The 13249-nt window shown below is 44.8% G+C and overlaps 1 non-coding gene across 1 annotated transcript; it reads right to left on the minus strand.

Annotated features, from left to right (window-relative positions):
- Nucleotides 1–1303: 1303 nt before the first annotated feature.
- On the minus strand, nt 1304–1386 carry TRNAL-UAA (transfer RNA leucine (anticodon UAA)). Its single transcript has one exon. It is a non-coding gene; the product is annotated as a tRNA-Leu (tRNA).
- Nucleotides 1387–13249: the final 11863 nt, after the last annotated feature.

Below are 13249 nucleotides of genomic sequence, written 5' to 3' on the forward strand. Positions count from 1 at the left end.
AGGGATGAGGCTGTATTTAGCCCTGGCAGTGCAAGGACTGGGCCTGACCCAGAAACACCCCAGGACCCTGCCCCTCCATGCCAGGTGCACCAGCTGTGGGGACACAGGCTCAGCAAGGCAGGATCCAAGTGTGGAGGGATCTAGGTGTGGGTTGAGAGGGTTCTGTGTGGTGCAATCTGGGTGTGGGCGGCTCAGGGGGGATCTGTGTGCGGGGTGGGAGCTGGATGTCCAGGGGCTTGCCTGGGGGTTCTGGGTGCAACAGTAACGGGACTTTGAAGGGGGAACCAGGTGAATGTGCTTGGGGCTCAGCAGGCGGGCTCTGGATGTGACGGGGGATAGAGCTAGGCTGGGGGGTCTTGGTGTGAGGGGCTCAGTGAGGGGTCCAGATGCTGGGGGAGTGGGGCTCAGTGGGCTGGGGATCCAGGTGTAGCTGGTTGGGGTTTAATTGGATCAGGATCCGGGTGCAGATGGCTCATCGGGTTGGTCCATGTGCAAGGGGAGTGGGGCTCATCAGGGGGCTTCTGAGTGTGTGGGATTGAGGATCAATGGGAGATTCTGGGAATGAGGGGGTCTGGATGTATGGGGGTTGGCTGGATGCGGGACCAGCCAACCCCCAACAGGGATCACTCCCCCTGCAGCTGAGGAGCGATGGGTGCAGGAAGCATGGCGGGGCGGAACGGGGTTGCGGGGGAGGTGATTTTGCAGAGCTTCCCACAGCTGGGGGAGAAATTTGAGGGTGGGTCTGACCAGGCCCCGGATACCATGCAGGAGAAGAAGAAGTCCTGGCCTCCCCAGCCCAGCCAGGACTAGCAGCTGAGCCCGACTCAGGGCAGCAGCCCCCAGTTGGGTCTTCCCCAGTCCCACCTCCTGCCCCACAATGATTTATCTCTCTGCCAGCTGCCCTGGCCACCCAAAACATACTTCTGGGGAGGGTCGTGTGACCGCTCTTCTGGCTTTCCTTTGCATCTCCGTCAGAAAGACCTTTTTCTGCAGGGAATCAAAGAAATCTGCAGGGGACATCAATTCTGTGCATGCACAGTGGCTCAGAATTCCCCGAGGAGTAAAATCAGCAATTTCTAGGGCCAGATGTGCTCTTCCAGGAGTGATGGTGGCTTGCTTGATGTTGAGTTTTTGGTTTGGTAAACCAGGGGTTGTGAGTTGAAACCTCGCAGAACCAGGTTTGCAGACTTATTTGCCTCATACAGTGGTGAGTGGCTGGAGGGAACTTCCCTTATAGTGGCTGTGCCATGGCAAAGGAATAAAAGCCATCTGCCTAGAGCTCCCAGGTAGGGGGGTGATATCTTACCAGAAGTGGGGATTAAACCCACGCAGACACACATCCATTGGAACTTAAGTCCAACGCCTTAACCTCTCGGCCATTCTGGTGAGTGCCAGAAACCCTCCCCAGCAGAAGAATGACTTCTTGGGAAGTTGTCAACGAGCCCACTGTCTTGAGCACGTGACTAGGGCAGGTGCAGCATCACTTGGGTAGGCATGAGAGCAGAGGGACACAAGCTTGTTGCCTGGCTTTATAGTTCAGGGATTAGAACACTAGCCTTGTAAACCAGGGGTTGTGAGTTCAAAGCTCACTGGGGTATGGATGGTAGCTTGTGTCTGTTGTCCCTCAGCTGTGAGGTGCTTTCCTTAGGTATTTATTATTTTTGGGAGGGGCACAGCACGGCTGGGTGCTAGAGGGCTTTGTTAAAGAAAAGCAGCAACCTGAATTATTATACCAGTTGTTCAAAGGGTAGCAGCAGAAGCAGGGGCCAAGCAGAAGTGAGATTCAGACTCATGCCCATTGGGGCTTGAGCCCAACACCTTAACCGCTCAACCATTCTGGTTAGCAGTCAAGAGCAGCCCAACCACTACACCCACAAATGTCTTGGGTGTACTACGGTGCTCTGGCTTTGGATAACTACTCAGCACTCTGTGTCTCAACGGAGTTAATCATAGAATCATAGAATATCAGGGTTGGAAGGGACCTCAGGAGGTCATCTAGTCCAACCCCCTGCTCAAAGCAGGACCAATGCTATGCTTGATTAGGAAGCTGTCTCTCTGCATGTGCTTGGCTAGCTCTGGAGTGCCCGGCCAGTGGCTTGGAGTCCAGGCGAGGTGAAATTAGACCCCCTTGGTCAGAATTTGGGAAAAATCTCCAAATCCAAAGCAAAGATGTCGAGTGCTGCTGGTCCTGTGAGGGAGTGCTCCTGCTTCTGCTGCTCACAGCAGCGTTCTGGGCTTGGCGGACTGCCTATGACCCAGTGGTTGGAAGGATGGGGTCCTGGGACCCCACAGACCCAACGGCCACAGGTTAGCCTCCAGAGGCCGACTATGGAGCCTCCTTTGGTCTCTCGCAGCTCGACTATTAAGCCTTCCTCCATGGCTTCTCTTGACGGGGAACAGCATCCCCAGTGGCATGCGATTTGTGAGACAGCCTGGCTGGAAGGAATTGCTGCCACCATCTGATGCATAAGGCAATGCCAGAGGCTTGTGGTAGAGAGCTTGCACTTCCGCAGGGAGCGAGGACCAAAAGGAGAAACTCCCCAACATGAAGGGCTCACTGCACCTGGCCCGGGTCTGTGTGTGGTGGTGCAGCACCTGGCCTTGCTATAGCTAGACATTCAAAGGGAGAGAAGGCATCCTAGCTCCAGTGTTAGTGAGTTTTCTTTGTGAGTTCAAATTTCACAGGGATTTCGGTGGGTGTTCTTAGAAGGGTGTGTGTGGAGAGTGCAGATAGTCTGTAGTTTAGCTCTGCCATTTAAACCTTTGTCCTATAAAACACCGTTCACAGCATTATTTCTTCCTGTGTCATAGGACAGCTACAAGTATCCTTCTGTGGAGAAAGAAATAACACTTCCATCCCTCAGACCTTTCTAGAGAGGGTTGAAGAGTTCCTCCATGAAAGGATAATTGAGATCTTTCAGGAGGATTAATGGGACTTCCCTGTGGACATAAACCAACTCCTCTGTATGGTCCCCTCTTCCTAACATTACATGGGAATGAAAAGTAGATAACAATGCTATAAGTTTTGATTGCTTTTCTAGCTCTTCTACCATGGGTAAATCAATGGAAAGTCTATATCTGTGTTCTCATAAGTTAGGGGCCCCATCATTGTAATTGGAAAGAAATTCATATACTTACCCAAGTTTCATTTCCCTTCGGTGGGCTTCCCCATTCTCTACTACAGGGATTGACTTGACTTGACGGAGGTTGAGACTTACAGAGGTCCTGACTCATGGTATACCTGGACCTCCTGGTCACATGTCCCCCATCCTCCTCCAACTTAAGACCATACTTGGGCACATCAGTGGTCCATCTAGCCCACTATCCTGACTTCCATCGGTACCCAATGCCAGGTGCTTCAGAGGGAATGAACAGGTAATCATCAACTGATCCATCTCCTGTCATCTACTGTCACCTTCTGGCAAACAGAGGCACTTAAAAACATGGTTTTGCATCCATGCCCATCCTGACTAATAGCCATTCATGGACCTATCCTTCCTGAACATATCCACTTCCCCCCTCCTCATTGTTCACACCAGAAACCTGTGACTTGGGTTCCTGAGAGGTATCCACAGAGGTGGTGGTGTCTCCACCATTTATGGCATGTAGCTAGTTGTAAAAGCGGCCGGTCTGCGGCGCAGCACCAGATCAGCTGTTGGCCTCCCTGGGCTTCTGGTATGCCTGCAGCAATTCCTTCCTTTTACACAGTACTGCTGCTGTTCCCTGTCTTATCCAGAGCTGGTGCTAGCCCATTGTGGGCCGTAAGCAGGACTATTCCCTCCCACACACAAGCACCCAATACTAAAGCAGGCATGTTCTTATCATAAAAAAGCAAATAGAGGGCCCTGAGCTGCTCAGGGACCTAAGCAATTGCTTAGTCTGCTTATGCCTATCACTGTCTCTGGTCGTATCGCTGCTCTGGCATCCCCCGTGCAATATGCACATAGATGTCCACATTTCTACAGCTGGTCTACCTCTGTACTTGCATAACCTCTTCTCCCCACATGCCCAGGAGATCCAATATCTCCTGTCTACTCCAAGCCGGAGCAGGTCTGGAGTGTATAGGCAGTGTGGTCAGCAGGGCAGTTGCACACCGCAATGGAGAGCTGCTAGGTGCACTCACCACACTGGACAATCAGGTTTTAAAGGGGTGGGTGGCATCCATGACTCCTGGGCAGTGAAGTTCACAATTTTGGTCACAATTTTGACCAAAGCCATCATTACCAGGCATTATGGGACAACTGCTGGAGTATTGTTAGGTCGCTGTAGGTAATGCGGTGTCTATATTTGCATTAAGTTGAACTCAATACATTGACCATGGCTCAGTGTCTCAGAGAGAAATTGTGTTACTGTGTTGGTGTAATGGAGAGCTTATGTCAGCTGGAGATAAATTTAAGTGTAATAACACGCACAAGGCGGCTTACGTCAACCCAATTTCGTAATGTAGACCAGGCTCAAATCTCGGCAACCCTCAGATCAAACTTCTGAGGTTGTTTAATATACGCCCCACCCTTGTTCAGGGCTGGGCCTAAAATCACAAGCTAAAGTGCTAAGTAGGCTGCTGGGGAAGACAAAGGATCTAATTCTGGTCTGTTTTACTCCTGTTGTGCAGTATTTGCTCCATAAGTAGCCTCACAATAAAGATGACAGAATTGGGCCCCAACTTTTTGAATTTCTGCTGTAGGACTTAATGGGTTTAGTCAATCTCAAGCAACCACAGTAGCCTCTCAGGCCCTCTCAGTTATCTAAATTTTCTAGATTATTTCAGTACATTGGTCAATAGATTTTTTTTACCTCCCCTTCCTAACCACATAAGCTGCACAAGGTGAAAAAATGTCACTGAATTAATATTTATTTTGCAACATAAAAGAGCCCAGCACTATCCACAACTAGCCTAATTAATTGGGATTAATTCCATGTGTAAAGTTTGGCTCTGCAGGTGTTGATGAAGTAATACATCAAAGAGGCTTCACCTCTGTACAAAATCAATGCTAAAATAACCTTGATTACTGTCGCTGTTGATGTCCATATACCACTAATCAGTCATGGTTTGCAGTGAACATTATTATGAACAAATATTATTTGTTCTCTTATTGGCATTTTTCAAGAGCCAGTGGTAATATTCACTGCAGTTCGCTAAGAGAAGGCTTTCACCCTTGGGAAATTGTACAGGCTGCCTGGGAGCACATGGTCAAAGAGGAAAATTACTTCAGCCTGGAAATAGAAAATAAAGGGAATGACATTAAAATGGAAGTAGCATATTTTTTTTCTCCACTGGATTTAGAACTGGAAAGTACGTTTTAAGCAATGTCAGATTTCTAGAGGAAATGCTTTACAATAGAGGAGTGCATTGTCTGGAGACGGTTGGGTCTGAAATACCTGACCTGTGAGGTACCCAAACTTAATACCACCAAACAAAACCTGTGAGTGAAAGCAACTGACTCACCTTTAATAAAGCTCTCCATCAATTTCTGTGATTGCTGCTTTTATTCAGAGTGAGTAAACACCGGCCAGGCTGGTCAGGTTGTCTCACGGCCCTTTCTTCTTCTTTTTTAATGTTGGTACTTAATGGATTTTAGAGCCCAATCCTGCTGCCATCAATGTAAATGACAATTCCCATTAACTCCAGGGCTCAGGCGCTGACCTTAACACCCACTGAAACCAATAGGAATGATCTCACTGGTGTCAATGGGCATTGGAACAGATCCTCAGATACTATTAAACTATAGTGTGACTTCAGGCACAGCTCAGAGCAAGAGGTACTCCAGGAGTAGCATGAGGAGGCATTGTACTTCAGAGACAATTCCTTCCCCATTCTGCCTTACTCCTGGGAGCTAATCTGGCCAGAGAGTAACGGGGTGCATCCATTCACTGCCCCTCCCCACCCACTCTCTCAGTGCATGCTTCTGGGAGGCAGTAAACAGGTGAGTAATACACTTTACTCCTCTACTCATGGACTCAGGCTGCAGGAATGTTGCAAAAGGCAGCTTCTGGCTCCCTCATGCACGTGCAGAGACTAAGCACAGTCTAGCCTTTCACTGATTGGAGATAAATTAAAAATAATTCTTCTTCAGAGCTCCTTCCTCCGGGAAGCAAAATCGTAAGGACTGAAGTCACCTCCAAAGCAAAGCACAGAGCTTTAAGAATGGAGTCTTTAAAATACAGCACCGTTCTTCTCCTAAATAAATGTTTTCAGCTGACCAAGATTTGGAGAGGAATCATCTGCGGTGAGAAAGAACGAGTGTACTTTGAGAAACCTCTTCATTCTAATTTCTTGCAATCTTTCCCTGTCTGGCAAGGCAAGTTCAAGCTGGTAAAAGTTCAGCTCTGATCCAGCGTATTGCTTAAAAAATTGATACAAGTTAACAGGTATGTCACTACGAGGTGACATACCAACAGATCCGTGGCTGCCAGTTTAGTCATCAACTAAACTGCACAGTGTTCAAACTCGTGGACTTCTGACTCCAAAATTGGACTAGGGTACAATTTCATCTTTGCTGTATCTCCATTAAAGCTATTATTTTAGTGGTATGGTCACCCCCCCCCCCCAACAACTATTATTTCAGCTAATGCACAAGCACTTTTAGTTTAGAAAAGTCTTATAAGCAATCTCTTTTAGAAACGATATCCTATGTCTAGCTTATTACAATTAGTTCTAGTTATCCTTCTATTGTGGTGTGGTTCTGGGAGAATTTTGCACTGCTGGCAGTAGAAGTACTGTCAAGTAGGTGAATGACCATAACTATAACAAGATGAGGTGCTAAAGGTGGCAGCTATATATACGACAACATCCTCAAAGTTGGGTACCTAAAATTTGGCACCTATATCATATTTAGACACCTGAATAATCAGTCTGATTTTCAGAGGTGCTGAGTACATAACCTCCACTGAAGCAAAATATGGATTTTATGGCAACATTTTCCAAAGAGAAGCACTTAGAGATGTACAGGTGCCTATCTGCATCTTTAAGTATCTGTATACCTTTAAAAATCTGGATCTGAGGCCATATCAAGAAAACAATGGATGTTAGGAGTCTAAATAGCTTTGTGTATCTGGACCTTAGTGAGTTAGAAGTGGTGCTGTGTAAGTAACAGGATTTTCAGTTTATTGGTAATAATTAAAAATTAAAGGAAATTGTGACACCAAAAGTCATTTCAAACTGAAAAATTGAAACATTTTTGCTTAAAAAAGTTGAAATGAAACTGTTCCGTTTTTTCAGATTTTCTTTTAGTTTCCCCCCAACCCCTACCGCCAAAACTGTTCAGCGAACCTAACACAAATTCACTAAATGTTTCGGTGTCACCAAATTTGCCTTGTTCACCAAAAGAAAAAAGTTTTGGCAGAAAAACTTTGCCCAGCTGCACATAGAAGCCTAAATCTCATTGAAAGCCAACAGTACATAGGTGACTTGGAAAAAGTTACTCTTAGTGTTTAACAGTAGTTTTCAAGGACCTAATCCAAAAATCAAGGGGCTTCTTCCCATTATGTTTAAAGGCACTTTGGATCAGGCCCCAAGTTTCTAAAGTTTGCCTCAGGGACTAAGTCTTTATTCAGGCTGTCATGAACCAAGGCATCTTATACTCTTTCTGACTATACCTGCTGAGCTGTGGAGTATAACACAAATAAAATAAATTGAGAGTTTGCTGCCATCAGAGAAGCTTCTTTGTTCCCTTACTTTCAACTTGGTATTTCTCCATTTCAGTGAGTTTTAGTTTAACAATTGAATGGAGCTACCTATTCTTGTATTGTACAGTATTTGGAGGAGATTGTTTCTCTGCTGCGCATGGGAGTAAGTGCAGTCTGAGATCCATCAGAGAATATACAAACATACTTTATCCCATCACTCCCAGACCTGAATTACAGCCACATTCCTTTGAGCCACTGAACTCCCATTGAAGCTCAATGAGCAGATGGAGAAGTCAATGCTAGGCAACTGAGATGCCCCCTTCCCCACACTTCTAAGCCTACGATCTTGTAATGAGATGCACACACAGATTGACAGCTTTACTTATATGGAGCCCCCCTAGCTTCAGTGGCCCACTGTATGAGCGGAATGCCAAGATCTGTCCACGTTCATCTGGTTGCAAGTTTGGGTCATAAGTGTGCTACTTCTACAATGTGAGTGGAGAGAAAGCCAGACCAGAAATTGAATCATATCCTCTAATCAGCGCTTAAATTCTCATACAGTATTTCCTGGAGCGCCCCAGTACTCCCTCCATTCAAGGTTTGGGATTCAGCTGTGGAGTAGCAGGTCTTGGGGGTCCAGCCCTCTGGGAGGCACTGGGGCTTGGGACTTCAGCCCCATGGGAGGTGCCAGGGCTTGGAAAGTTCCAGCTGAGTTTAAGCCCTGCCTGTACTGTGGATTAGAAACAACCACCATTTTATCTGGCAACCCAGATAACTGAACTAGGGGTCTCTAGCATTGACAGTATGAGTCACCACAACTTGAGATAAAACTCTTTAGCTGGGGCTGTAACAGACCTGTATCCTCTGCAGATCAGCACAGAAGGAGACCTGTAACACACACTCATCAGTGGATTACAGGCATATGTCACATTCTTGAAGCAGTGGGTTCCGTAAGGACTAAAAAATCAGGCCTGTAGTTTGATATAACCCTTCACTCCAGTACAATTCATGTCTGGAGACTCTTCTGAAGCTTCATCTGCTAGTGTTTCTCCATTGGGATTGTTTGGCACACATATATGAATGGAAAGTCAGAGAAACATCTTCATTTCTAGATATAGTACGATGTGGGACGAGGAGATCTCCAGCTGCTTGGATATTTTTTTACAATGGAATAAACAAAAGCCTTTACTATTGCCAAGGCTACATAGAACCATAAAGATCTTTTAAATTCCAGTTTCATAGAAGTAAAAGGATCATATTGTTTTAAAGAGTAGATTTCTTGCTGTAAGTGTTTATATTTAACAAAGATTAGTAGGACATTAAAATATATTATGAAAGATTTACACATTTATCAATCCCGTGACAAAGGTAATTTATATCCATGAGTAAAGACATGAGAAATTCCTTTCCTGTGGAATAAGGGTTCATAGTGAGACCACCTACTTCTTTCTCCCCTTCTGAAGCCATTAGATGTATCAATTATTTGTTTTCTAGAAAGTGCTGTATAAGAATCAAGGAAGGGATGTTATCTCAGTGTTATAGACTGAGATTTACTGAAAAGTATATGTGCTCCTACTCCTAGATAAGAGAGAGAGACAAGTTCTTTGCTATCATAAATTGACATAGCTGTGTTGACTTTAATAGAGCTACATTGATATATACTAGATAAGAACCTACGGCCAGTTTTTCCAGAGGCATTTAGAGACCTAAAGATGCAGATGGACACCTAATGGGATTTCAAAATTACCTAGGCACCTAACAATAACAACACACTTTGATGCCGGAGGTCCATAGTGCTGAGTGTCCATGATCACTGTACAGATTTACTCCCGGTGTCTAAAAGCCACACTAAACTACTACTGATCTGGTGCAGCAAGGTTAATCATGGATGACTGCGTGACCACCCCCAGTCCATGATCACAGTCCTGATCTTGAGTCCAATCTTCAATGAGATATGTGTGAAGACTTTGTCTCTGAGGCAGGTAACATGAGCAAATGAGGCCAGCCACCAGTGGCCAATGATGACTTAATGATATGGATGATGAGATGGATTGCACCCTCAGCAAGTTTGCAGATAACACTAAGCTGGAGGGAGAGGTAGATATGCTGGAGGTTAGGGATAGGGTCCAGAAAAATAGAAAAATTGGAGGATTGGGCCAAAAGGAGTATGATGAAGTTCAACAGGACAAGTGCAGAGTCCTGCACTTAGAATGGACAAATCCCATGCACTGCTACAGGCTAGGGACCGACTGGCTAAGAAGCAGTTCTGCAGAAAAGGACCTGGGGATTACAGTGGACGAGAATCTGAATATGAGTCAGCAGTGTGCCCTTGTTGCCAAGAAGCCTAATGGCATTGCCGGCATATCAGGGAAAGGGAATTCCCCTCTTTTCAGCACTGGTGAGGCCACATCTGGAGTATTGCATCCAGTTTTGGGCCCCCCACTACAGAAAGGATGTGGACAAATCAAAGAGAATCCAGAGGAGGGCAACGAAAATTATTAGGGGGCTAGAGCACATGACTTACGAGGAGAGGCTAAGGGAACTGGGCTTGTTTAGTCTGCAGAAGAGACGAATGATGCGGGATTTGATAGCAGCCTTCAACTATCTGAAGTGTGGTTCCAAAGAGGATGGAGCTAGGCTGTTCTCAGTGGTGGCAGATGACAGAACAAGGAGTAATGGTCTCAAGTTGCAGTGGGAGAGGTCTAGGTTGGATATTAGGAAACACTATTTCACTAAAAGGTTGCTGAAGCCCTGGAATGGGTTACCTAGGGAGGTGGTGGAATCTCCATCCTTAGAGTTTTTAAGGCCCGGCTTCACAAAGCCCTGGCTGGGATGATTTAGTCAGGGTTGGGCTTGCTTTGAGCAGGGGGTTGGACTAGATTCCAACCCTAATCTTCTATGATTCTATGATTTCAGGCCTCTTGAGGCCAGTTCTTGATGACACATCCCTATTACTGAAAAAGTCAAGCCATCTTTTACCCAGTAGTAGCTGCTGGCAAAACATATAAAATGCGTCCAGCCTCCTGATGTCTTGCTTAAGCAACATCCACGTTTCAGATCCATATGAGAGGATCAGAAGTATGCAGGTTTGGTCAATCCATACTTTTCTATAGTTTCACCTTCTTTTGGCTCCAGACTCTATAAAGGTCCTTCATGGCTGTGGCTGCTTTAACCAGTTCTCCTTAGGATGTCTGTCTGGCTGCAACCATTTGATGACAGTTTACTGCCTAGATAAAGCCATCCACTAATTCCATGGTTTGTCTGGAAGCACAGATGTCTTGTATCAACTGCGTCAACACTCTGGATTTTTGGTTTTGCCCAAGAATCCCTTAGCCCAATGGCAGCTACCTCATATTAGAAGCTCTCTAGTGTATCTTTGAGATCGTTTGTGTCCTGACCAAAGAGAATTACATCATCCTCATAATCCAGGTCAGTAAAAGAGGTTGAACCAACAGTTGTACCAATATTTGTGGAGATATTTTCAAAGAGCCAATCCATTGCACAGCAGAACAGTGCTGGGAACAGGAGGCATTTCTGCTTCACCTAACTCCCATTGATTTCTGTCTAACCTGCTTCAATGCTTTTGAAAATCTCAGTAGGCACTTATCTGCATCTTTAGATGTCTAAATATCTTTGAAAATCTGGCCCTATGTGACTTGCCCAAAGTCACACCAGAAGATTCAGGAGAGTCCAAGATGACCCATGTGTCCTGAGTCCCAGTCCAGTGCCTTAACCACAACATTATCCTTCTTTCCAGACCTGAGAGATAAACCTGGCTCTAAAATCATAAGAACATAAAAACATAAGAATTGCAATACTGGGTTAGACCAGTGATCCATCTAGTCCAGAATCTTGTCTTCTGATAGGGGCCAGTTCCACATAGAATCATAGAATCATAGAATATCAGGGTTGGAAGGGACCCCAGAAGGTCATCTAGTCCAACCCCCTGCTCAAAGCAGGACCAATTCCCAGTTAAATCATCCCAGCCAGGGCTTTGTCAAGCCTGACCTTAAAAACCTCTAAGGAAGGAGATTCTACCACCTCCCTAGGTAACGCATTCCAGTGTTTCACCACCCTCTTAGTGAAAAAGTTTTTCCTAATATCCAATCTAAACCTCCCCCACTGCAACATGCTTCAGAGGGAATGAACAGAACAGGCCTATATCTTGAGTGATCCATCCCCTATCATCCAGTCTGAGCCTCTGGCAATTAGAGATTTAGGGACACCCAGAACCTGGGGTTGCATCCCTGATCATCCTGGCTAATAGCCATTGATGGACCTCTCCTCCATGAACTTATCTAATTCTTTTTTGAACCCAGTTTTACTTTTGACCTTCACAACATCCCCATGCAACAAGTTCAACAAGTTGACTGTGTGCTGTGTGAAGTACTTCCTTTTGGTTGTTTTAAACCTGCTGCCTATTAATTTCATTGGGTGTCCTGTGGTTCATGTGTGATGTGAAGGAGTAAATAACACTTCCTGATTCAGTTTCTCAACACCAGTCATGATTTTATAGACCTCCATCTGATCCCTGCTTAGTCGTCTCTTTTCTAAACTGAACAGTCTGCACTGTATTTAATCAATCCTCCCTCTGATGGAAGCTGTTCCATACCCCTAATCATTTTTGTTGCCCTTCTCTGTACTTTTTCCAGTTCTAATATATGTTTTTTGAGGTAGGATGACCAGAACTTCGCGCAGTATTCAAGATGTGGGTGTACCATGACTTTATATAGTGGTGTTTTCTGTCTTTTCTATCCCTTTCCTAATAATTCCTAACATTCGGTTTGCTTTTTTGACTCTTGCTGAACATTGAACATACGTTTTCAGAGAACTATCCATAGTGATTCAAACGTCTCGCTCTTGAATGGTAACAGCTAATTTAGATCGCAACATTTTGTATGTATAGTTGGGATTATCTTTTCCAGTGTGCATTACTTTGAATTTATCAACATGAAATTTCATCTATCATTTTGTTGCCCAGTCACCCAGTTTTGTAATAACTCCCACTATGTCATTTTAATCTTGCTTCAGTATAGCCATCCTTAAGATGAGGATAGCACTTACCCGTCATTTAAGGGCATTGTAAGGACTAGTTAATGGGCCTGATCTTGTGCCCATTGCAAAACTCCCATTGATTTCTATGGAAGCAGAATTTGGCATAATATGTTTTAAGTATTTTCAAAATGTAAAATAATAAATTCCTGGCTACCAAAGACTTATAAGTTGTCACTAAATTGCACACCATGTCCACTCTGAACTTCATGGCTGCAGTGAGACTAGAAGCCATATACTCATGCTTCAAAAGGACAGGCCCCTACCACTTGGGCTAAAGAAAAAAGATTCCATAGAGAAAGTCCATGACATACAATTCAGTTCTACTTCAGTCCATTCATACAGGCTAGGGAGTTCATTGGATTCTACCATGGAAGATACCATATCACCATTAAATATCAGTCTTTGCTATGATTAGATCTAGTTGAAGTTTTATGTATTTTGAATTTTGATGAATTTTTTTTAAGAGAAAAATATTCTGACAAAATTTTCATTGACTTTTTATTTTGTTTTGGTTTAGCTTTCAACGAGCTTTGTAGCTGGTTGAAATTTTGAAAACAACTGTATTGAC

This window comes from Lepidochelys kempii, chromosome 5 (genome assembly GCF_965140265.1).
Source record: "Lepidochelys kempii isolate rLepKem1 chromosome 5, rLepKem1.hap2, whole genome shotgun sequence".
Classification (NCBI taxonomy): Eukaryota; Metazoa; Chordata; order Testudines; family Cheloniidae; genus Lepidochelys; species Lepidochelys kempii.